The sequence below is a fragment of the Rutidosis leptorrhynchoides genome, chromosome 3 (assembly GCF_046630445.1).
Source record: "Rutidosis leptorrhynchoides isolate AG116_Rl617_1_P2 chromosome 3, CSIRO_AGI_Rlap_v1, whole genome shotgun sequence".
Classification (NCBI taxonomy): Eukaryota; Viridiplantae; Streptophyta; class Magnoliopsida; order Asterales; family Asteraceae; genus Rutidosis; species Rutidosis leptorrhynchoides.
The window spans coordinates 21,810,369-21,836,273 of record NC_092335.1 but is presented as its reverse complement, the minus strand read 5'-3'; positions in this window follow the sequence as shown (position 1 = coordinate 21,836,273).

Genomic DNA, 25,905 nt, shown 5'->3' with positions numbered 1-25,905 from the left:
TATTGTTATACATAAAATACTACGACGAGGTCATGAGCGATTTATTTTCAAACGAGTTTTCAAACGGGTTTAAGCTAAGGAAACTATGGGTTATAGCTATGGAGATTATGGGTAATGTTCATGGGTATTATTCGCAAGTCTAACCTAGTGTTTATCATCTCCGTTGCATCTACGTACTTTCCTGCAATATTAAATCACAATATTGATACGTTGAGATCTACGGTTATTTGGTATTCTGAGTTTCGGTCACATTTCGGTAAACGACTTTATGTGCTGCTAAGGTGAGTTTCATTTGCTCCCTTTTTAATTGCTTTTGCAATCTATATTTTGAGCTGAGAATACATGCACTTTATTTTAAACGTAATGGATACAAGTACATACTAAATTCTACACCGAGTTTGAACCGAAAATCCCTTAGCTTTGGTAACTAGTAACTGCCGGTTATAAGAACTGGTGGGCGTGAGTAGTTATATATGGATCCATAGGGCTTGATATTCCCGAGCTAGAGCACTAGCCTTTTAACGGACGTATGCTATTTGAGAAACGTACATGTTGGTTTACGTGTATTATTAAGATGATTATACAAAGGGTATCAATTATATATACGTTAGGTTTAGTTACCAGGGTGCTCAATTTCGTAGAATATTTTGATAAACGTTTCTGGATGAAACAACTGAAATCTTGTGATCCACATTTATGTACAGATTATGCAAAACATTAAAACTATGAACTCACCAACCTTTGTGTTGACACTTGTTAGCATGTTTATTCTCAGGTTCCCTAGAAGTCTTCTGCTGTTTGCTTATATGTTAGACAAGCTATGTGCATAGAGTCTTACATGGCATATTTTTCAAGGAAACGTTGCATTCACCAAATCATCACCATGTATCTTATTTTGACTGCATTGTCAACGGAAGTACTATTGTAAACTATTATTTACGGTGATTGTCTATATGTAGAAATCATTAGATGTCGAAAACCTTTGATTTAAATATTCATTTATGGTGTGCTTTTTCAAAAGAATGCAATGTTTACAAAACGTATCATATAGAGGTCAAATACCTCGCATTGAAATCGATGAATGACGTGTTCGTCCATATGAATTTGGAGCGATCGTCACAAATATTGAGAGAATCACCAATGTTTCTTGAAAGAATTCAAGGTTATATATATGGACCAATTCATCCATCATGTGGACCATTTTCATATCTCATGGTTCTAATAGACGCATCTAGCGGATGGTCTCATGTTTGTGTGTTATCAAGCCATAATATGGCATTTGCAAAGTTTCTTGCACAAATTATTAAATTGAGAACACGTTATTCTGATTACACCTCAAAGAAGGATGGGAATATATGTTGGATATGAAACATCTTCAATCATAAGATATATTGAACCAATGACGGGTGATATTTTTATAGCACGTTTTGCTGATTGTCACTTTAATGAGACAATGTTCCCTAGATAAAGGGGAGAAATAAAATAAAATAAAGAAAATGATGTTTCATGGTATGAACATAAATTAATGTATCTTGATCATCACATAAAAGAATGCGAAAAGAAAGTTCAAAAATAATGCATATGCAAGAACTTGCAAATAATTTGCCTGATGCATTTACAGATATAAAAGAGTGACTAAATCATATATACCAGCAGTAAATGCTCCAGCTCGAATTGAAATTCTAAGAGCTGGCAATAATGTCACTCTTAAGTCTTTACCACGCCAGAAACGTGGGAGACCAATTGGTTCCAAAGATAAAAATTCTCGAAAAAGAAAATCCTCTGATAATGAGGTAAAAAGGTGTTCAAGAAGAACCACAAATCAATATTCCTTCTGCAGAGGATATTGACGATGTAAATACATAAATTGCAATAAATTATGCAATATTATTGAACCGAAATAAAATTCAAATATTTATTTTTCATATAATCTTACAATGACATCATGAATAAAGATGATGATCTGGAACCAAAATCTGTCATTGCATGTCAAAATAGACATGATTGGACTCAATGGATAGGAGTAATACGAGATGAATTTGAATCGCTCAATAAAAGAAAAGTTTTCGGATCTATCGTTCTCACACCTAAGGATGTGAAACCTGTGGGGTATAGATGGATTTTTGTGTTAAAAAGAAATGAGAAAAATGAAGTTACACGGTATAAAGCTAGACTTGTAGCTCAAGGTTTTTCTCAAAGACCGGGAATTGAATATGATGAAACTTATTCTCCTATGGATGCAATTACTTTTAGATACTTAATCAGCCTAACAGTTTCTAAAAACTTTAGAAATGCATCTCATGGATGTTATTACTACTTATTTAAATGAATCACTTGATAGTGATATATACATGAATATCCATAAAGGGTTTAAGGTATCAGAAACATCTAATGCAAAACCCAAAGAAATGTATTCCATTGAATCACAAAGATTTTTATATCGGTTGAAACAATCGGGTCGCATGTGGTATACCCGATTAAGTGATTACTTGATAAGCAAAGGTATACAAATAATCTTATTTACCCATGTGTTTTCATTAAGAAAACAATGTCCAGATATGTGATTGTAAGTTGTTATGTCAATGATCATAACATCATATGAACAAATAAAAAGATCTATGAAATCATTCAACTTCTAAAAAAAATTTAAATGAAAGATATTGAAAAAAAGTATTGCATTGGATTGCAAATTGAGCATATGCCTAATGGTTTACTTGTACATCAAACAAACTAAACCGAAAAGATTTAAAAAATATTTTTAAAGACAAAACCATTGGTTGATATATCACTCAATATTGACACTGATCCATTTCATCCCCGTGAAGATCATGAAGATCTTTACGGATTAAAAGTTCCATATCTTAGTGCAATTGGGGTTATTATGTATTTTACAAATTGTACAAGATCTGACATTTCTTTTGCAGTTAATTTGTTGACAAGGTTCAGCTCGACCCCTACAAAAAGACATTGAAATAGGATCAAGCAGATTTTTGATACCCTTGAGGAACTGCTGATTTAAAATTATTTTATTCTAACGCTTCAAAACAAGATTTGGTTGATTATGTATATGCAGGTCATTCATCAAATTCTCATAAAGATAAATCTCAAACTCGATATGTATTCCTAAATGGAGGCACCGCAAAATCATGGCGTTCTTAAAACAAACACTTGTTGCAACATCATCAAATCACGACGAAGTGATTGCATTATATGAAACTACTCGAAAATGTGTTTGGTTGAGATCAATGACACAAATCATTATTGATTCTTGTGGACTAGAACGCTATAAAAGACCAACAAGTATCTTCACCAACAACTATATATGAAGATAATGCAGCTTGCATAATACAAATGAAAGAAGAGTATCAAAAGTGACAGAACAAAATATAAATGCTGACGAGGTGCCAAAGCCATAGACGGTCTTAACGGTCATAAGTTTGATGGAAAAGAATGGTATGTTGGTAAGGCTCAGAAAAGACTAAAAGAGAATAGGAATTGAAACAAGGGTTTGAGCAAACCATGAAGGAGACTTTAGACAAATCACAGAGGCTAAACTTGTACATAAAAGATTTAGATGATACAGTTTCAGATGAAAACCTCAGATTCTTCTCATATACTCAAGATCTCGTAAAAGACACCCAGATTAAAATGAGATACGTTCAATCAACAACTTTGCTGATCTTTATACCAAAGCACTCTCAACTGCTGTTTTCAGAACACACGTTCATAATATTGACATGAGGCAAGTTCAAAAGATGTGACGACTCAGCGATGTCTACTTGAGGGGGAGTCAACTCTATACTGCACTCTTTTTCCCTTGACTAAAGTTTTATCCCACTAGGTTTTTCTTTAGCAAGGTTTTTAACGAGACAGTACTAGTTGCTCTCTAATAAATTGTCATTCAAGGGAGAGTGTTATAATATACATTGTGTGCCTGACATATTTATTTCCACATATCTCTAAAGTCTCAAAAGTCAAAAATTTGTGAGACAAATTTCTAACAACATATCTATTAAACTATTTGATGAATAGAGTTGTTCAGTGATTTAACTATTTGATGAATAGAGTTGTACAGTGATTTGAGTAGTATAAATTGACATCATGAATGTAAGTGAGTGACACCATCATTTTCTCATATAATTCTTTATACTTCCTCTCTATTCTTACATACAAATATATATGTATTTACAAGTTCTTAATTAAAGCATAGGCCACTAAAGGTAGTTATAAACTCCTAAATTATAATATATATATATATATATATATATATATATATATATAGTCATTATCAAGAGAGATATATTTTTTAGAGGGAAGGGAAGTAAAAAAAAATCGTTTTTCTTTTTTTCTAAAAAAAAAAAAATCACAAACATTAAGAGTATGTGAAAATATGAACTTTTAAAAAAATATTTTGTGATAAATGTTATTATTTTGAACAGATAACACTCAAAGAAATAACATTGATCGATAAATATTATTACATATAACATTCATTGTGATACATGTTATTATTCGACCGTGTTTTTTTCATCTTCTGTAAAGTTTTTTTTCTTAAAATTTTACCCGATTTAGAGTTTAGGGTTTAAGGTTTAGTATTTTGGGTTTACTTCCTAAACTCTAAACTGTTCATGTTAAAAACTCAATTTAAACCCTACATCTAAACCATGAACCCTAATTTCTAAATCCTAAAAAAAAGCTAGAAAAATAACATGCATCATGTTATCATGAATAACATTTATTGATGAATGTTATTTTTCTTCGAGCATTTTCTAGTCAAAATAATGTAACATTTATCACAAAGTGTCTTTTTAAATGTTCATATTTTCATGTGATCTTGATGTTTGTAAAAAAAATAAAAGGAAGAAAAAATTATTTTGAAATAAATATCATGAGGATATTATTGGCTTTTAAAAATTGTCCTTCAGCATGGTGATGCCCCCACACCACATGAATTTCAACATCGAGCTTGGAGTTACTTTGTTCGTATACTATAAGACTATTTGTAGTGGTGTTCCGTGTTAGTTGTTCGTGTTGGTTGTTTTTTCTTTTCTTTTTTTTTTTTACTTTTTTTATGATTAAGATTTGCTGGTTTTTGATGTGAAGTATTAGTGATGTTGATTTTATGTCTGGGTCGAAAGTATTGTGATGATGTGTTAAAATATACTGTAATTGGGTAAATATTAAAAAGGGATAAAAATAATAAATTTAAATAATAAAAAATTAAAAAAATCAAAGCAAAGTGCGCTGCTTCTTCCGTTGCTTTGCACCGCACACCGCCGAAATGCCAAAAACCAACTCACCAATATGGCAGGCACTCACTTTGCTTTGGTGCCACTCGGATCCAACTGGGTTGCTTCCTCACCGATACAAACGGTCTAAATCTAATTTAATCATTAACAAAACATATGTTTAACATCAAATTGTGCATAATGATAAACAAGTTTTGAGAATACTCGCATTTTGCTGTTATCGAAGTACAGCTGCCGATGTATAACCTCGTCGATTTTTATAAAAGAAAGAAAAATGAATTAGAAAAAAAAAATCATGTAACTCAAACTCACGATCATCCGGTACCCATGTGAGGCGCCTAACCATCTGTAGTGGCCCGAACTTTTCCATGTTTATATATATTAAATGAAATTGATATTTACATGATTAAGTGTTTCTAACATGTTAAGCAATCAAACTTGTTAAGACTTGATTATTTGAAATGCGTTTCATGTAGACAATTGACCACCCAAGTTGACCGGCGATTCACGAACGTTAAAGCTTGTAAAAACGACATGACGATATATATATATATATGAATATACATATAGTTAACATGAGATTATGATAAGTAAGTATCTCCATAAGTATATTAATAATGAGTTATATACATAAAAATGAGACTACTAAGTTAAGAAACTCGAAACGGTATATATAACGATTATCGTTATTACAACGTCTTACTAAATACATATGTATCATATTAAGATATTGTTACACTATATTTAACATGATAAAATGATAATTATATATATCATTAAGTATGTTCATAATGAACTACATATGTAAAAACAAGACTACTAACTTAAGGATTTCGAAACGAGACATATATGTAACGATTATCGTTGTAACGACATTTAAATATATATATATATATATATATATATATATATATATATATATATATATATATATATATATATATATATATATATATCATATTAAGATATATTAATATATCATAATATCATGATAAGATAATAATTTAACATCTCATTAGATATAATAAACAATGGGTTAACAACATTAAATGAGATCGTTAACTTAAAGGTTTCAAAACAACACTTACATGTGACGACTAACGATGACTTAACGACTCAGTTAAAATGTATATACATGTAGTGTATTTAGATGTATTAATATACTTTTGTAAGACTTCAAGACATATATAAAAACACTCATACTTAACGAAAATGGGTACAGTTACATTCTCATTCTTTTTTCATCAAGAATTCTAGTCGTATTCATACACGTATTATACACAGCTTCTAGACATACTTACTATGGGTATATACCAATAGGAACTAGCATGAGATTCCATTCTTGATTATGTCATGTATGACTAATCAATTTTAACTTCTACCATAAACTAGTCAACTAACTAGAACTCTTTTTAACCTCACTCACCACTCACCACTTACCACTCATCATTCACTCCATTTCACTTCCAAATCTCTTTCTAATTCTCTCTCAACACACACCCACACTTATGAACGAATTTTTCCAGTAGCTAATTATCATCTTCATCAAAAATTACTTCAAGAATCAAGCTATAATCATCTTAGGAAGAACACTTCAAGAACACTTCGAAAATCCTTTCAAGTTTACTAGTTTACATCCAAGCTTTCTAATTCATTCCAAGTAATCATCTAAGATCAAGAAACTTTTGTTATTTACAGTAGGTTATCTTTTTTATTCAAGGTAATAATCATATTCAAACTTTGATTCAATTTCTATAACTATAAACTATCTTAATTCGAGTAAAAATCTTACTTGAACTTGTTTTTGTGTCATGATCCTACTTCAAGAACTTTCAAGCCATCCAAGATCCTTTGAAGCTAGATCATTTTTGTCACTTCCAGTAGGTTTCCCTACTAAACTTGAGGTAGTAATGATGTTCATAACATCATTCGATTCATATATATAAAACTATCTTATTCAAAGATTTAAACTTGTAATCGCTAGAACATAGTTTAGTTAATTCTAAACTTGTTCGCAAATAAAGTTAATCCTTCTAACTTGAATTTTAAAATCAACTAAACACATGTTCTATATCTATATGATATTCTAACTTAATGATTTAAAACCTGGAAACACGAAAAACAACGTAAAACCGGACATACGCCATTGTAGTAACACCGCGGGCTGTTTTGGGTTTGATAACTAAAAACTATGATATACCTTGATTTAAAAGTTGTTCTTCCGGGAAAATTATTTTTCTTATGAACATGAAACTAAATCCAAAACTCATGGTTAAACTCAAAGTGGAAGTATGTTTTTCAAAATGGTCATCAAGACGTCGTTCTTTCGACTGAAATGACTACCTCTTACAAAAATGACTTGTAACTTATATTTCTGACTATAAACCTATTCTTTTTCTATTTAGATTCATAAAATAGAGTTCAATATAAAACCATAGCAATTTGATTCACTCAAAACGGATTTAAAACAAAGAAGTTATGGGTAAAACAAGATTGGATATTTTTTATTGTTGTAGCTACGGGAAATATTGTAACAATTCTATACAAATCATAACTTAACAAACTTATATTTTATTATTCATGTATTCTAATATATATTATGTAATCTTGGGATACCATAGACACGCATACAATGTTTTGACATATCACATCGACCCATCTATATAATATATTTTGGAACAACCATAGACACTCTATATGCAGTAATGTTGGAGTTAGCTATACAGGGTTGAGGTTGATTCCAAAATAATATATATAGTTTGAGTTGTGATTTAGCCTGAGGCTTGTATACACTGGGTCGTGGATTGATCCAAGATAATTTATATTTATTTATTTTCTGTACATCTAACTGTGGACAACTAGTTGTAGGTTACTAACGAGGACTGCTGACTTAACAAACTCAAATCATTAAAATGTAATAAAAAATGTTGTAAATATATTTTGATCATACTTTGATATATATGTACATATTTGTATAGGTTCGTGAATCGACCAGTGGCCAAGTCTTACTTCCCGACGAAGTAAAAATCTGTGAAAGTGAGTTATAGTCCCACTTTTAAAATCTAATATTTTTGGATGAGAATACATGCAGTTTTATAAATGTTTTACGAAATAGACACAAGTAAATGAAACTACATTATATGGGTGAACGATTGAAGCCGAATATGCCCCTTTTGCTTGGTAACCTAAGAATTAGTAAACCGATCTGCTAATTGACGTGAATCCTAAAGATAGATCTATTGGGTCTAACGAACCCCATCCAAAGTACCGGATGCTTTAGTACTTCGACTTCATTTTTATCATGTCCGAAGGATTTCCCAGAATGATAGGGGATATTCTTATATGCATCTTGTTAATGTCGGTTACCAGGTGTTCACTATATGAATGATTTTTATCTCTATATATGGGATGTATTGAAAAATGAAATCTTGTGGTCTATTATTTTGATTTGATAATATATAGGTTAAACCTATAACTCACCAACATTTTTGTTGATGTTTTAAGCATGTTTATTCTCAGGTGATTATTAAGAGCTTCCGCTATTGCATACTAAAATAAGGACAAGATTTGGAGTCCATGCTTGTATGATATTGTGTAAAAACTGCATTCAAGAAACTTATTTTTGATGTAATATATTGTAAACCATTATGTAATGGTCATGTGTAAACAATATATTTTAGATTATCATTATTTGATAATCTACGTAATGCTTTTTAAACCTTTATCGATAAAATAAAGGTTATGCTTGTTTTAAAAATGAATGCAGTCTTTGAAAAACGTCTCATATAGAGGTCAAAACCTCGCGAGAAATCAATTAATATGGAACGTTTATAATCAATATGAACGGGACATTTCAGTTGGTATCAGAGTGTTGGTCTTAGAGAACCAGAAAATTGCATTAGTGTGTCTTACCGAGTTTGTTAGGATGCATTAGTGAGTCTGGACTTCGACCGTGTTTTTCTGAAAAAAATGATTGCTTAACATTTTTTTGTTGGAAACTATATATTATTAACATGTAAATATTATGTGATATATTAATCTCTTAATGTGTTTGATATTGTGTGATAGATGTATATCTCTAGTACAAATCCCATTGATTCACCTAATAATAATAAAGAGTCGAATATATTTTGGGAAGATTCACAAATTCCAGAAGAGGAACCGGAAGAGGAGGAACCGGAAGAAGAGGAACCAGAAGAGGATGAATCGAAAGAGGAGGAACCAGAAGAAGAAGAGGTTCCGGAGGAATAAATAGTGATACCTACAGTAAATCGTTTAAATAAAAGAAAATCCTCAACCAACGGACCAAAGTTAAAAATGGTCAATGGTGTTTCTGCCGAGGAAGCAAAATATTGGGAAGATTACCAATTTTCCGATTAATCGGATCCCGATGAGGATTCCGATGATGTTATAGAAATCACCTCGACCCAATTTAATATAGCAAAAGAAAATAATAAGGGAAAAGGTATAAAAATAGAGAAACCTGATTCCAACCCCGATGAGCTTTATATGTATCGGCAACATCCGTATTTCCTAAAGTGTAACAATAACCTGGGAACCTCTAAACCACCAGGTTTTTCTAAACCATTGTGGAAAACGACGGCTCGTATTAGAGGAACACCATATATGAAATGTCCCGTTCTTATTGATTAAAAACGTTCCATATTAATTGATTTCGTTGCGAGGTTTTGACCTCTATATGAGACGTTTTTCAAAGACTGCATTCATTTTAAAACAAACCATAACCTTTATTTCATCAATAAAGGTTTAAAAAGCTTTACGTAGATTATCAAATAATGATAATCTAAAATATCCTGTTTACACACGACCATTACATAATGGTTTACAATACAAATATGTTACAACAAAATAAGTTTCTTGAATGCAGTTTTTACACAATATCATACAAGCATGGACTCCAAATCTCGTCCTTATTTAAGTATGCGACAGCGGAAGCTCTTAATAATCACCTGAGAATAAACATGCTTAAAACGTCAACAAAAATGTTGGTGAGTTATAGGTTTAACCTATATATATCAAATCATAATAATAGACCACAAGATTTCATATTTCAATACACATCCCATACATAGAGATAAAAATCATTCATATGGTGAACACCTGGTAACCGACATTAACAAGATGCATATATAAGAATATCCCCATCATTCCGGGACACCCTTCGGATATGATATAAATTTCGAAGTACTAAAGCATCCGGTACTTTGGATGGGGTTTGTTAGGCCCAATAGATCTATCTTTAGGATTCGCGTCAATTAGGGTGTCTGTTCCCTAATTCTTAGATTACCAGACTTAATAAAAAGGGGCATATTCGATTTCGATAATTCAACCATAGAATGTAGTTTCACGTACTTGTGTCTATTTTGTAAATCATTTATAAAACATGCATGTATTCTCATCCCAAAAATATTAGATTTTAAAAGTGGGACTATAACTCACTTTCACAGATTTTTACTTCGTCGGGAAGTAAGACTTGGCCACTGGTTGATTCACGAACCTATAACAATATATACATATATATCAAAGTATGTTCAAAATATATTTACAACACTTTTAATATATTTTGATGTTTTAAGTTTATTAAGTCAGCTGTCCTCGTTAGTAACCTACAACTAGTTGTCCACAGTTAGATGTACAGAAATAAATCGATAAATATTATCTTGAATCAATCCACGACCCAGTGTATACGTATCTCAGTATTGATCACAACTCAAACTATATATATTTTGGAATCAACCTCCACCCTGTATAGCTAACTCCAACATTCACATATAGAGTGTCTATGGTTGTTCCGAAATATATATAGATGTGTCGACATGATAGGTCGAAACATTGTATACGTGTCTATGGTATCTCAAGATTACATAATATACAATACAAGTTGATTAAGTTATGGTTGGAATAGATTTGTTACCAATTTTCACGTAGCTAAAATGAGAAAAATTATCCAATCTTGTTTTACCCATAACTTCTTCATTTTAAATCCGTTTTGAGTGAATCAAATTGCTATGGTTTCATATTGAACTCTATTTTATGAATCTAAACAGAAAATTATAGGTTTATAGTCGGAATAATAAGTTACAAGTCATTTTTGTAAAGGTAGTCATTTCAGTCGAAAGAACGACGTCTAGATGACCATTTTAGAAAACATACTTCCACTTTGAGTTTAACCATAATTTTTGGATATAGTTTCATGTTCATAATAAAAATCATTTTCTCAGAATAACAACTTTTAAATCAAAGTTTATCATAGTTTTTAATTAACTAACCCAAAACAGCCCGCGGTGTTACTACGACGGCGTAAATCCGGTTTTACGGTGTTTTTCGTGTTTCCAGGTTTTAAATCATTAAGTTAGCATATCATATAGATATAGAACATGTGTATAGTTTATTTTAAAAGTCAAGTTAGAAGGATTAACTTTTGTTTGCGAACAAGTTTAGAATTAACTAAACTATGTTCTAGTGATTACAAGTTTAAACCTTCGAATAAGATAGCTTTATATGTATGAATTGAATGATGTTATGAACATCATTACTACCTTAAGTTCCTTGGATAAACCTACTGGAAAAGAGAAAAATGGATCTAGCTTCAATGGATCCTTGGATGGCTCGAAGTTCTTGAAACAGAATCATGACACGAAAACAAGTTCAAGTAAGATCATCACTTGAAATAAGATTGTTATAGTTATAGAAATTGAACCAAAGTTTGAATATGAATATTACCTTGTATTAGAATGATAACCTACTGTAAGAAACAAAGATTTCTTGAGGTTGGATGATCACCTTACAAGATTGGAAGTGAGCTAGCAAACTTGAAAGTATTCTTGATTTTATGTAACTAGAACTTGTAAAATATATGAAGAACACTTAGAACTTGAAGATAGAACTTGAGAGAGATCAATTAGATGAAGAAAATTGAAGAATGAAAGTGTTTGTAGGTGTTTTTGGTCGTTGGTGTATGGATTAGATATAAAGGATATGTAATTTTGTTTTCATGTAAATAAGTCATGAATGATTACTCATATTTTTGTAATTTTATGAGATATTTCATGCTAGTTGCCAAATGATGGTTCCCACATATGTTAGGTGACTCACATGGGCTGCTAAGAGCTGATAATTGGAGTGTATATACCAATAGTACATACATCTAAAAGCTGTGTATTGTACGAGTACGAATACGGGTGCATACGAGTAGAATTGTTGATGAAACTGAACGAGGATGTAATTGTAAGCATTTTTGTTAAGTAGAAGTATTTTGATAAGTGTATTGAAGTCTTTCAAAAGTGTATAAATACATATTAAAACACTACATGTATATACATTTTAACTGAGTCGTTAAGTCATCGTTAGTCGTTACATGTAAGTGTTGTTTTGAAACCTTTAGGTTAACGATCTTGTTAAATGTTGTTAACCCAATGTTTATAATATCAAATGATATTTTAAATTATTATATTATCATGATATTATCATGTATGAATATCTCTTAATATGATATATATACATTAAATGTCGTTACAACGATAATCGTTACATATATGTCTCGTTTCAAAATCATTAAGTTAGTAGTCTTGTTTTTACATATGTAGTTCATTGTTAATATAATTAATGATATGTTTACTTATCATAATATCATGTTAACTATATATATAACCATATATATGTCATCATATAGTTTTTACAAGTTTTAACGTTCGTGAATCACCGGTCAACTTGGGTGGTCAATTGTCTATATGAAACCTATTTCAATTAATCAAGTCTTAACAAGTTTGATTGCTTAACATGTTGGAAACATTTAATCATGTAAATATCAATCTAAATTAATATATATAAACATGGAAAAGTTCGGGTCACTACAGTACCTACCCGTTAAATAAATTTCGTCCCGAAATTTTAAGCTGTTGAAGGTGTTGACGAATCTTCTGGAAATAGATGCGGGTATTTCTTCTTCATCTGATCTTCACGCTCCCAGGTGAACTCAGGTCCTCTACGAGCATTCCATCGAACCTTAACAATTGGTATCTTGTTTTGCTTAAGTCTTTTAACCTCCCGATCCATTATTTCGACGGGTTCTTCGATGAATTGAAGTTTTTCGTTGATTTGGATTTCATCTAACGGAATAGTGAGATCTTCTTTAGCAAAACATTTCTTCAAATTCGAGACGTGGAAAGTGTTATGTACAGCCGCGAGTTGTTGAGGTAACTCAAGTCGGTAAGCTACTGGTCCGACACGATCAATAATCTTGAATGGTCCAATATACCTTGGATTTAATTTCCCTCGTTTACCAAATCGAACAACGCCTTTCCAAGGTGCAACTTTAAGCATGACCATCTCTCCAATTTCAAATTCTATATCTTTTCTTTTAATGTCAGCGTAGCTCTTTTGTCGACTTTGGGCGGTTTTCAACCGTTGTTGAATTTGGATGATCTTCTCGGTAGTTTCTTGTATAATCTCCGGACCCGTAATCTGTCTATCCCCCACTTCACTCCAACAAATCGGAGACCTGCACTTTCTACCATAAAGTGCTTCAAACGGCGCCATCTCAATGCTTGAATGGTAGCTGTTGTTGTAGGAAAATTCTGCTAACGGTAGATGTCGATCCCAACTGTTTCCGAAATCAATAACACATGCTCGTAGCATGTCTTCAAGCGTTTGTATCGTCCTTTCGCTCTGCCCATCAGTTTGTGGATGATAGGCAGTACTCATGTCTAGACGAGTTCCTAATGCTTGCTGTAATGTCTGCCAGAATCTTGAAATAAATCTGCCATCCCTATCAGAGATAATAGAGATTGGTATTCCATGTCTGGAGACGACTTCCTTCAAATACAGTCGTGCTAACTTCTCCATCTTGTCATCTTCTCTTATTGGCAGGAAGTGTGCTGATTTGGTGAGGCGATCAACTATTACCCAAATAGTATCAAAACCACTTGCAGTCCTTGGCAATTTAGTGATGAAATCCATGGTAATGTTTTCCCATTTCCATTCTGGGATTTCGGGTTGTTGAAGTAGACCTGATGGTTTCTGATGCTCAGCTTTGACCTTAGAACACGTCAAACATTCTCCTACGTATTTAGCAACATCGGCTTTCATACCCGGCCACCAAAAATATTTCCTGAGATCCTTGTACATCTTTCCCGTTCCAGGATGTATTGAGTATCTGGTTTTATGAGCTTCTCTAAGTACCATTTCTCTCATATCTCCAAATTTTGGTACCCAAATCCTTTCAGCCCTATACCGGGTTCCGTCTTCCCCAATATTAAGATGCTTCTCCGATCCTTTGGGTATTTCATCCTTTAAATTTCCCTCTTTTAAAACTCCTTGTTGCGCCTCCTTTATTTGAGTAGTAAGGTTATTATGAATCATTATATTCATAGATTTTACTCGAATGGGTTCTCTGTCCTTCCTGCTCAAGGCATCGGCTACCACATTTGCCTTCCCCGGGTGGTAACGAATCTCAAAGTCATAATCATTCAACAATTCAATCCACCTACGCTGCCTCATATTCAGTTGTTTCTGATTAAATATGTGTTGAAGACTTTTGTGGTCGGTATATATAATACTTTTGACCCCATATAAGTAGTGCCTCCAAGTCTTTAATGCAAAAACAACCGCGCCTAATTCCAAATCATGCGTCGTATAATTTTGTTCGTGAATCTTCAATTGTCTAGACGCATAAGCAATCACCTTCGTTCGTTGCATTAATACACAACCGAGACCTTGCTTTGATGCGTCACAATAAATCATAAAATCATCATTCCCTTCAGGCAATGACAATATAGGTGCCGTAGTTAGCTTTTTCTTCAATAACTGAAACGCTTTCTCTTGTTCATCATTCCATTCAAATTTCTTCCCTTTATGCGTTAATGCAGTCAAGGGTTTTGCTATTCTGGAAAAGTCTTGGATGAACCTTCTGTAGTAACCAGCTAGTCCTAAAAAATGGCGTATGTGTTTCGAAGTTTTCGGGGTTTCCCACTTTTCAACAGTTTCTATCTTTGCCGGATCCACCTTAATACCTTCTTTGTTCACTATGTGACCGAGGAATTGAACTTCTTCCAACCAAAATGCACACTTTGAAAACTTAGCGTACAATTCTTCCTTCCTCAATACTTCTAACACCTTTCTCAAATGTTCACCATGTTCTTGGTCATTCTTTGAGTAAATAAGTATGTCATCAATGAAAACAATGACAAACTTGTCAAGGTATGGTCCACACACTCGGTTCATAAGGTCCATGAACACAGCTGGTGCATTAGTTAAACCAAATGGCATGACCATAAACTCGTAATGACCGTAACGTGTTCTGAAAGCAGTCTTTGGAATATCATCTTCTTTCACCCGCATTTGATGATACCCGGAATGTAAGTCAATCTTTGAATAAACAGACGAGCCTTGTAGTTGATCAAATAAGTCGTCGATTCTCGGTAGTGGGTAGCGGTTCTTGATGGTAAGTTTGTTCAACTCTCGGTAGTCGATACACAACCTAAATGTACCATCTTTCTTCTTGACAAACAAAACAGGAGCTCCCCACGGTGATGTGCTTGGTCGAATGAAACCACGCTCTAAAAGTTCTTGTAATTGACTTTGCAGTTCTTTCATCTCGCTGGGTGCGAGTCTGTAAGGAGCACGAGCTATTGGTGCAGCTCCTGGTACAAGATCTATTTGAAATTCAACGGATCGATGTGGGGGTAATCCCGGTAATTCTTTCGGAAATACATCGGGAAATTCTTTTGCAATGGGAACATCATTGATGCTCTTTTCTTTAGTTTGTACTTTCTCGACGTGTGCTAGAACAGCATAGCAACCTTTTCTTATTAGTTTTTGTGCCTTCAAATTACTAATAAGATGTAGCTTCGTGTTGCCCTTTTCTCCGTACACCATTAAGGGTTTTCCTTTTTCTCGTATAATGCGAATTGCATTTTTGTAACAGACGATCTCTGCTTTCACTTCTTTCAACCAGTCCATACCGATTATCACATCAAAACTCCCTAACTCTACTGGTATCAAATCAATCTTAAATGTTTCGCTAACCAGTTTAATTTCTCGATTCCGACATATATTATCTGCTGAAATTAATTTACCATTTGCTAATTCGAGTAAAAATTTACTATCCAAAGGCGTCAATGGACAACTTAATTTAGCATAAAAATCTCTACTCATATAGCTTCTATCCGCACCCGAATCAAATAAAACGTAAGCAGATTTATTGTCAATAAGAAACGTACCCGTAACAAGCTCCGGGTCTTCCTGTGCCTCTGCCGCATTAATATTGAAAACTCTTCCGCGGCCTTGTCCATTCGTGTTCTCCTGGTTCGGGCAATTTCTAATAATGTGGCCCGGTTTTCCACATTTATAACAAACTACATTGGCATAACTTGCTCCGACACTACTTGCTCCGCCATTACTCGTTCCGACACCATTTGTTCCTTTCGTTCTATTAACCCCTGGTCCGTAGACCTCACACTTCGCCGCGCTATGACCATTTCTTTTACACTTGTTGCAAAATTTGGTGCAGAACCCCGAGTGATACTTTTCACACCTTTGGCATAGCTGCTTCTGATTGTTGTTGTTGTTGCGATTATTATTGTTGTTGGGATGATTGTTGTAGTTGATGTTGCTGTTGTTGTTATTGTTGGGCCGTTTATTGTAGTTGCGATTGATATTGCGATTGTTGGGATAATTGTTGCGATTATTGTTGTAATTGCTGTTGTTGTTGTATTGGTGATTCTTATCACCGTTTTCCTCCCACTTTCTTTTGACTTGCTTCACATTGGCCTCTTCAGCAGTCTGTTCTTTAATTCTTACTTCAATCTGGTTCACTAGTTTGTGAGCCATTCTACATGCCTGTTGTATAGAGGCGGGCTCGTGTGAACTTATATCTTCTTGGATTCTTTCCGGTAATCCTTTCACAAATGCGTCGATCTTCTCTTCCTCATCTTCGAATGCTCCCGGACACAATAGGCACAATTCTGTGAATCGTCTTTCGTACGTGGTAATATCAAATCCTTGGGTTCGTAACCCTCTAAGTTCAGTCTTGAGCTTATTGACCTCGGTTCTGGGACGGTACTTCTCATTCATCAAGTGCTTGAATGCTGACCACGGTAGTGCGTACGCATCGTCTTGTCCCACTTGCTCTAGATAGGTATTCCACCATGTTAACGCAGAACCTGTGAAGGTATGCGTAGTGTACTTCACTTTGTCCTCTTCAGTACACTTACTTATGGCAAACACCGATTCGACCTTCTCGGTCCACCATTTCAATCCGATCGGTCCTTCGGTTCCATCAAATTCCAAAGGTTTGCAGGCAGTGAATTCTTTGTAGGTGCATCCTACACGATTTCCTGTACTGCTAGATCCAAGGTTATTGTTGGTATGTAGCGCAGCCTGTACTGCGGCTATGTTTGAAGCTAGAAAAGTACGGAATTCCTCTTCATTCATATTCACGGTGTGTCGAGTAGTCGGTGCCATTTCCTTCAAAATAGTCAAATGGAACAAGTTAATCATACAGAATATTAAGAGTAGTTAATAGTATTTCGTAGCATAATATGAACTCATTTATAAAAGCTTTTTCTTCATATTAGCGTTTTATAAGTTTAAATTCGGGTAGTACCTACCCGTTAAGTTCATACTTAGTAGCTAATATACAATTCAACTACTACAATTCTATATGAAAAACTGATTAGTATAATATTTCGCGTTCAAACTTTTATACAATATTTTACAAACTTACAATACCGCTTATTTTACATAAAGCATGAAATATAGCACACAATAACTTTGATACAAGATAGTTGTGAAGATAATTCTAGCTAGTACACAAGTCGTTCAGCAAAGGCAATAAAGACACGTAATTCATACGTCCAGAAACAAGTCATGCATTCTGGTTTTACTAGGACTACTTCCCATCCTTGGTCTTGTGCAACATAACCATTATGGCCGTTGATAAGACAGCGTGTTGTAACGTCGTCAAAGGGACGCGGGTTACGTAATGTCCAACAGTCCCGTAATAATCTAAAAACCTCATTTCTTACCCCAATTACCGACTCCGTCACTTGTGGAAACGTTTTGTTTAATAGTTGTAGCCCGATGTTCTTGTTCTCACTTTGGTGAGAAGCGAACATTACTAATCCGTAAGCATAACATGCTTCTTTATGTTGCATGTTAGCCGCTTTTTCTAAATCACGAAGTCCAATATTCGGATATATTGAGTCAAAATAATTTCTTAACCCGTTGCGTAAAATAGCATTTGGGTTCCCCGCAATATATGCGTCAAAGTAAACACATCGTAACTTATGGGTTTCCCAATGTGATATCCACCATCTTTCAAACGAAAGTCTCTTATAAACCAAGACATTCTTGGAACGTTCTTCGAATGTCTTACAAACTGATCTCGCCTTAAATAGTTGTGCCGAGGAATTCTGGCCGACTCTAGACAAGATTTCATCAATCATGTCTCCGGGTAGGTCTCTTAAAATATTGGGTTGTCTATCCATTTTGTGTTTTTAAACTGTAAAATAGACAAGAGTTAGATTCATAAAAAAATACTTATTAATACAAGCAATTTTTACATATATCATAAAGCATAAGAACACTATATTACATATATTACACCACACGAATACAACTATCTTATTCCGACTCGCTCGTTTCTTCTTCTTCGGTTTTGGTTCATTTTGCCAAGTTTCTAGGGATATATGATGTTCCCCTAATACGAGTCGTCGTTGTCCACATTGGTTTAGAAAAACCTGGTGGTTTAGAGGTTCCCGGGTCATTGTTACAACTTAAGAACTTCGGGGGTTGACGATACATATAAAGTTCATCGGGGTTGGAATTAGATTTCTCTATTTTTATGCCCTTTCCCTTATTATTTTCTTTTGCCTTTTTAAATTCAGTTGGGGTAATTTCTATAACATCATTGGAATTCTCGTCGGAATCCGATTCATCGGAGAATTGGTAATCCTCCCAATATTTTGCTTCCTTGGCGGAAACACCATTGACCATAATTAACCTTGGTCGGTTGGTTGAGGATTTTCTTTTACTTAACCGTTTTATTATTTCCCCCACCGGTTCTATTTCTTCATCCGGTTCCGATTCTTCTTCCGGTTCCGATTCTTCTTCCGGTTCCGACTCTTCTTCCGGTTCCTCTTCGGGAACTTGTGAATCAGTCCACGAATCATTCCAATTTACATTTGACTCTTCATTATTATTAGGTGAGTCAATGGGACTTGTTCTAGAGGTAGACATCTATCACATAATATCAAACGTGTTAAGAGATTAATATATCACATAATATTCACATGTTAAAAATATATAGTTTCCAACAAAATTTGTTAAGCAATCATTTTTCAAGTAAACACGGTCGAAGTCCAGACTCACTAATGCATCCTAACAAACTCGATAAGACACACTAATGCAAAATTTTGGTTCTCTAAGACCAACGCTCGGATACCAACTGAAATGTCCCGTTCTTATTGATTAAAAACGTTCCATATTAATTGATTTCGTTGCGAGGTTTTGACCTCTATATGAGACGTTTTTCAAAGACTGCATTCATTTTAAAACAAACCATAACCTTTATTTCATCAATAAAGGTTTAAAAAGCTTTACGTAGATTATCAAATAATGATAATCTAAAATATCCTGTTTACACACGACCATTACATAATGGTTTACAATACAAATATGTTACAACAAAATAAGTTTCTTGAATGCAGTTTTTACACAATATCATACAAGCAAGGACTCCAAATCTTGTCCTTATTTAAGTATGCGACAGCGGAAGCTCTTAATAATCACCTGAGAATAAACATGCTTAAAACGTCAACAAAAATGTTGGTGAGTTATAGGTTTAACCTATATATATCAAATCATAATAATAGACCACAAGATTTCATATTTCAATACACATCCCATACATAGAGATAAAAATCATTCATATGGTGAACACCTGGTAACCGACATTAACAAGATGCATATATAAGAATATCCCCATCATTCCGGGACACCCTTCGGATATGATATAAATTTCGAAGTACTAAAGCATCCGGTACTTTGGATGGGGTTTGTTAGGCCCAATAGATCTATCTTTAGGATTCGCGTCAATTAGGATGTCTGTTCCCTAATTCTTAGATTACCAGACTTAATAAAAAGGGGCATATTCGATTTCGATAATTCAACCATAGAATGTAGTTTCACGTACTTGTGTCTATTTTGTAAATCATTTATAAAACATGCATGTATTCTCATCCCAAAAATATTAGATTTTAAAAGTGGGACTATAACTCACTTTCACAGATTTTTACTTCGTCGGGAAGTAAGACTTGGCCACTGGTTGATTCACGAACCTATAACAATATATACATATATATCAAAGTATGTTCAAAATATATTTACAACACTTTTAATATATTTTGATGTTTTAAGTTTATTAAGTCAGCTGTCCTCGTTAGTAACCTACAACTAGTTGTCCACAGTTAGATGTACAGAAGTAAATCGATAAATATTATCTTGAATCAATCCACGACCCAGTGTATACGTATCTCAGTATTGATCACAACTCAAACTATATATATTTTGGAATCAACCTCCACCCTGTATAGCTAACTCCAACATTCACATATAGAGTGTCTATGGTTGTTCCGAAATATATATAGATGTGTCGACATGATAGGTCGAAACATTGAATACGTGTCTATGGTATCTCAAGATTACATAATATACAATACAAGTTGATTAAGTTATGGTTGGAATAGATTTGTTACCAATTTTCACGTAGCTAAAATGAGAAAAATTATCCAATCTTGTTTTACCCATAACTTCTTCATTTTAAATCCGTTTTGAGTGAATCAAATTGCTATGGTTTCATATTGAACTCTATTTTATGAATATAAACAGAAAATTATAGGTTTATAGTTGGAATAATAAGTTACAAGTCATTTTTGTAAAGGTAGTCATTTTAGTCGAAAGAACGACGTCTAGATGACCATTTTAGAAAACATACTTCCACTTTGAGTTTAACCATAATTTTTGGATATAGTTTCATGTTCATAATAAAAATCATTTTCTCAGAATAACAACTTTTAAATCAAAGTTTATCATAGTTTTTAATTAACTAACCCAAAACAGCCCGCGGTGTTACTACGACGGCGTAAATCCGGTTTTACGGTGTTTTTCGTGTTTCCAGGTTTTAAATCATTAAGTTAGCATATCATATAGATATAGAACATGTGTATAGTTTATTTTAAAAGTCAAGTTAGAAGGATTAACTTTTGTTTGCGAACAAGTTTAGAATTAACTAAACTATGTTCTAGTGATTACAAGTTTAAACCTTCGAATAAGATAGCTTTATATGTATGAATTGAATGATGTTTTGAACATCATTACTACCTTAAGTTCCTTGGATAAACCTACTGGAAAAGTGAAAAATGGATCTAGCTTCAATGGATCCTTGGATGGCTCGAAGTTCTTGAAACAGAATCATGACACGAAAACAAGTTCAAGTAAGATCATCACTTGAAATAAGATTGTTATAGTTATAGAAATTGAACCAAAGTTTGAATATGAATATTACCTTGTATTAGAATGATAACCTACTGTAAGAAACAAAGATTTCTTGAGGTTGGATGATCACCTTACAAGATTGGAAGTGAGCTAGCAAACTTGAAAGTATTCTTGATTTTATGTAACTAGAACTTGTAAAATATATGAAGAACACTTAGAACTTGAAGATAGAACTTGAGAGAGATCAATTAGATGAAGAAAATTGAAGAATGAAAGTGTTTGTAGGTGTTTTTGGTCGTTGGTGTATGGATTAGATATAAAGGATATGTAATTTTGTTTTCATGTAAATAAGTCATGAATGATTACTCATATTTTTGTAATTTTATGAGATATTTCATGCTAGTTGCCAAATGATGGTTCCCACATGTGTTAGGTGACTCACATGGGCTGCTAAGAGCTGATAATTGGAGTGTATATACCAATAGTACATACATCTAAAAGCTGTGTATTGTACGAGTACGAATACGGGTGCATACGAGTAGAATTGTTGATGAAACTGAACGAGGATGTAATTGTAAGCATTTTTGTTAAGTAGAAGTATTTTGATAAGTGTATTGAAGTCTTTCAAAAGTGTATAAATACATATTAAAACACTACATGTATATACATTTTAACTGAGTCGTTAAGTCATCGTTAGTCGTTACATGTAAGTGTTGTTTTGAAACCTTTAGGTTAACGATCTTGTTAAATGTTGTTAACCCAATGTTTATAATATCAAATGATATTTTAAATTATTATATTATCATGATATTATCATGTATGAATATCTCTTAATATGATATATATACATTAAATGTCGTTACAACGATAATCGTTACATATATGTCTCGTTTCAAAATCATTAAGTTAGTAGTCTTGTTTTTACATATGTAGTTCATTGTTAATATAATTAATGATATGTTTACTTATCATAATATCATGTTAACTATATATATAACCATATATATGTCATCATATAGTTTTTACAAGTTTTAACGTTCGTGAATCACCGGTCAACTTGGGTGGTCAATTGTCTATATGAAACCTATTTCAATTAATCAAGTCTTAACAAGTTTGATTGCTTAACATGTTGGAAACATTTAATCATGTAAATATCAATCTCAATTAATATATATAAACATGGAAAAGTTCAGGTCACTACAATATATCCCTAGAAAATTAGGAAAGCGAACCAAGTCCGAAGAAGAAGAAACCAGTGATTCAGATTAGGGAGTTGTAATCAAGTTGTGTATTATATGTATTGTAGTGTGCTTGTACTTTTATGTTCTATGTAAAAATTGCTTGTATTGTTTGTTAATTATCTTTTATGAATCTAATCTTTGTCTATTTTACAGTATAAAAACAAAATGGAAGTTAAGGGTAGACAACCGAATATTTTAGAAGACCTATCAGAGGATATGATTGGGGAAATCTTGTCTAGAGTCGGTCAAAGTTCATCAGCACATTTGGTTATGGCGAAATTAACTTGTCAAACATTTGATAAACTTTCCAGAAATGCCTTAGTTTATAAAAGGATTTCCTTTGATAGGTGGGGTATATCACATTGGGGAGACCGTAAGCTACGCCGTGTTTTCTTTAAAGCGTTAAATGCAGGAAACCCAAATGCAATTTTACGCTACGGATTACGAACCTATTTTGACTCAACATATCCCAATATAGGATTTCGTGAGTTAGAAAGAGCTTCAAACATGCAAAATAAAGAAGCATGTTATACTTACGGGTTAGTGATGTTCGCTTCTTACCAAAGTGAGAAAAAGAATATCGGATTACAACTTTTAAATAAAACCTTTCCATAAGTGACGGATTCAGTAGTTGAGGTGAGAAACAAGGTTTTTAGATTATTACGGGGCTGTTGGACATTACGAAACCCTCGTCCTTTTGACGACATTACAACATGCTGCCTAGCCAATGGTCATAACGGTTATTTTCCACAAGACCAAGGATGGGAAGTCGTCTTAGTAAAACCGAAATGCATGACTTGTTTCTGGACTTATGAATTACGTGTCTTTATTTCCTTTGCTGAACAACTTGCGTATTAACTAGATTTATCTTCAAAACTGTCCTGTATCAAAGTGTACCATATTTCATGTTATATGTAATATAGCGAAGTTGTAAGTTTGAAGAATATTTGTATGTGATATATTATTATACTCAGTTTTTCATATGGAATTGTAGTAGTTGAATTGTATATTAGCTACTAAGTATGAACTTAACGGGTAGGTAGTACCCGAATTTAAACTTATAAAACGCTAATATGAAGAAAAAGCTTTTATAAATGAGTTCATATTATGCTACGAAATACTATTGACTACTCTTAATATTCTGTATGATTAACTCGATTCAGTTGACTATTTTGAAGGAAATGGCACCGACTACTCGACAAACCATGAATATGAGCGAAGAGGAATTTCATACTTTTCTCACTGCAAACATAGCTGCAGTACAGGCTGCACTACATACCAACAATAACTCTGAATCTAGTAATGCAGCTAACGGCGCAAGAAATCGTGTAGGATGCACCTACAAAGAATTCACTGCCTGCAAACCTTTGGAATTTGATGGGACTGAAGGACCAATCGGATTGAAACGGTGGATCGAGAAAGTCGAATCGGTATTTGCCATAAGTAAGTGTACTAAAGAGGACAAAATTAAGTACGCTACGCATACCTTGACAGGCACTGCATTAACGTGGTGGAACACCTATCTTGAACAGGTAGGACAAAATGCTGCTTACGCACTACCGTGGTCGGCATTCAAGCAATTGATGAACGAGCAGTACCGTCCTAGAAACGAAGTCAATAAGCTCAAGGTAGAGCTTAGAGAGTTACGAACACAAGGATTCGACATTACCACATATGAACGACGATTCACAGAGTTGTACCTATTATGTCCAGGAACGTTCGAAGATGAAGAAGAGAAGATCGACGCGTTTATAAAAGGGTTACCAGTAAGGATTCAAGAAGATGTGAGTTCACACGAGCCCGCTTCCATACAAAAGGCAAGTCGAATGGCTCATAAACTCATAAATCAGATTGAGGGAAGAATTAAAGAGCAGGCGGCCGAAGAAGCCAACACGAAACAACTTAAGAGAAAGTGGGAAGAAACCAGTGACAAGGGTCACCAATACAACAACAACAACAACAATTACAACCACAACCGCAACAACAATCGCAACAATAACCGCAATTCTAACAATAACTAAAACAAACGTCCCAACAACAACAACTACAACAACTGTTCCAACAAAAATAACAATCCCAACAACAACCTCAATAACAACAACGGCAACAAAAACCAAAAATGCCAAAGGTGTGAAGAGTACCACCAGAATGGGTTCTGCACGACATTTTGCACCAAGTGTAAAAGAACTGGCCATGGTGCGAAAAAGTGTGAGGTCTACGGACCAAAGTTTAACAGAACTAAAGAAACAAATAGTGGCGAAACAAGTAATGCCGCCTTTGTTTGTTATGGATGTGGAAAACCGGGCCACATTAGAAGTAATTTCCCGAATCAGGGGAATACTAATGGGCAGGGCCGCGGAAGAGTTTTCAATATTAATACGGCAGAAACGCAGGAAGACCCGGAGCTTGTTACGGGTACGTTTCTTATTGATAATAAATCTGCTTATGTTTTATTTGATTCGGGTGCGGATAGAAGCTATATGAGTAGAGATTTTTGTGCTAAGTTAAGTTGCCCATTGACGCCTTTGGATAGTAAATTTTTACTCGAATTAGCAAACGGTAAATTAATTTCAACAGATAATATATGTCGGGATAGAGAAATTAAACTGGGTGATGAAATGTTTAAGATTGATTTAATACCAGTCGAATTAGGGAGTTTTGATGTAATAATTGGTATGGACTGGTTGAAAAAGGTGAGAGCAGAGGTCGTTTGTTACAAAAATTGCGATTCACATTATGCGTGAAAAAGGAAAACCTTTAATGGTGTACGGAAAAAAGAGCAACGCGGAGTTAAATCTTATAAGTAGTTTGAAGGCGCAAAAACTAATAAGAAAAGGTTGTTACATCATTCTAGCACACATCGAGGAAGTTAAACCTGAAGAAAAGAACATCAACAATGT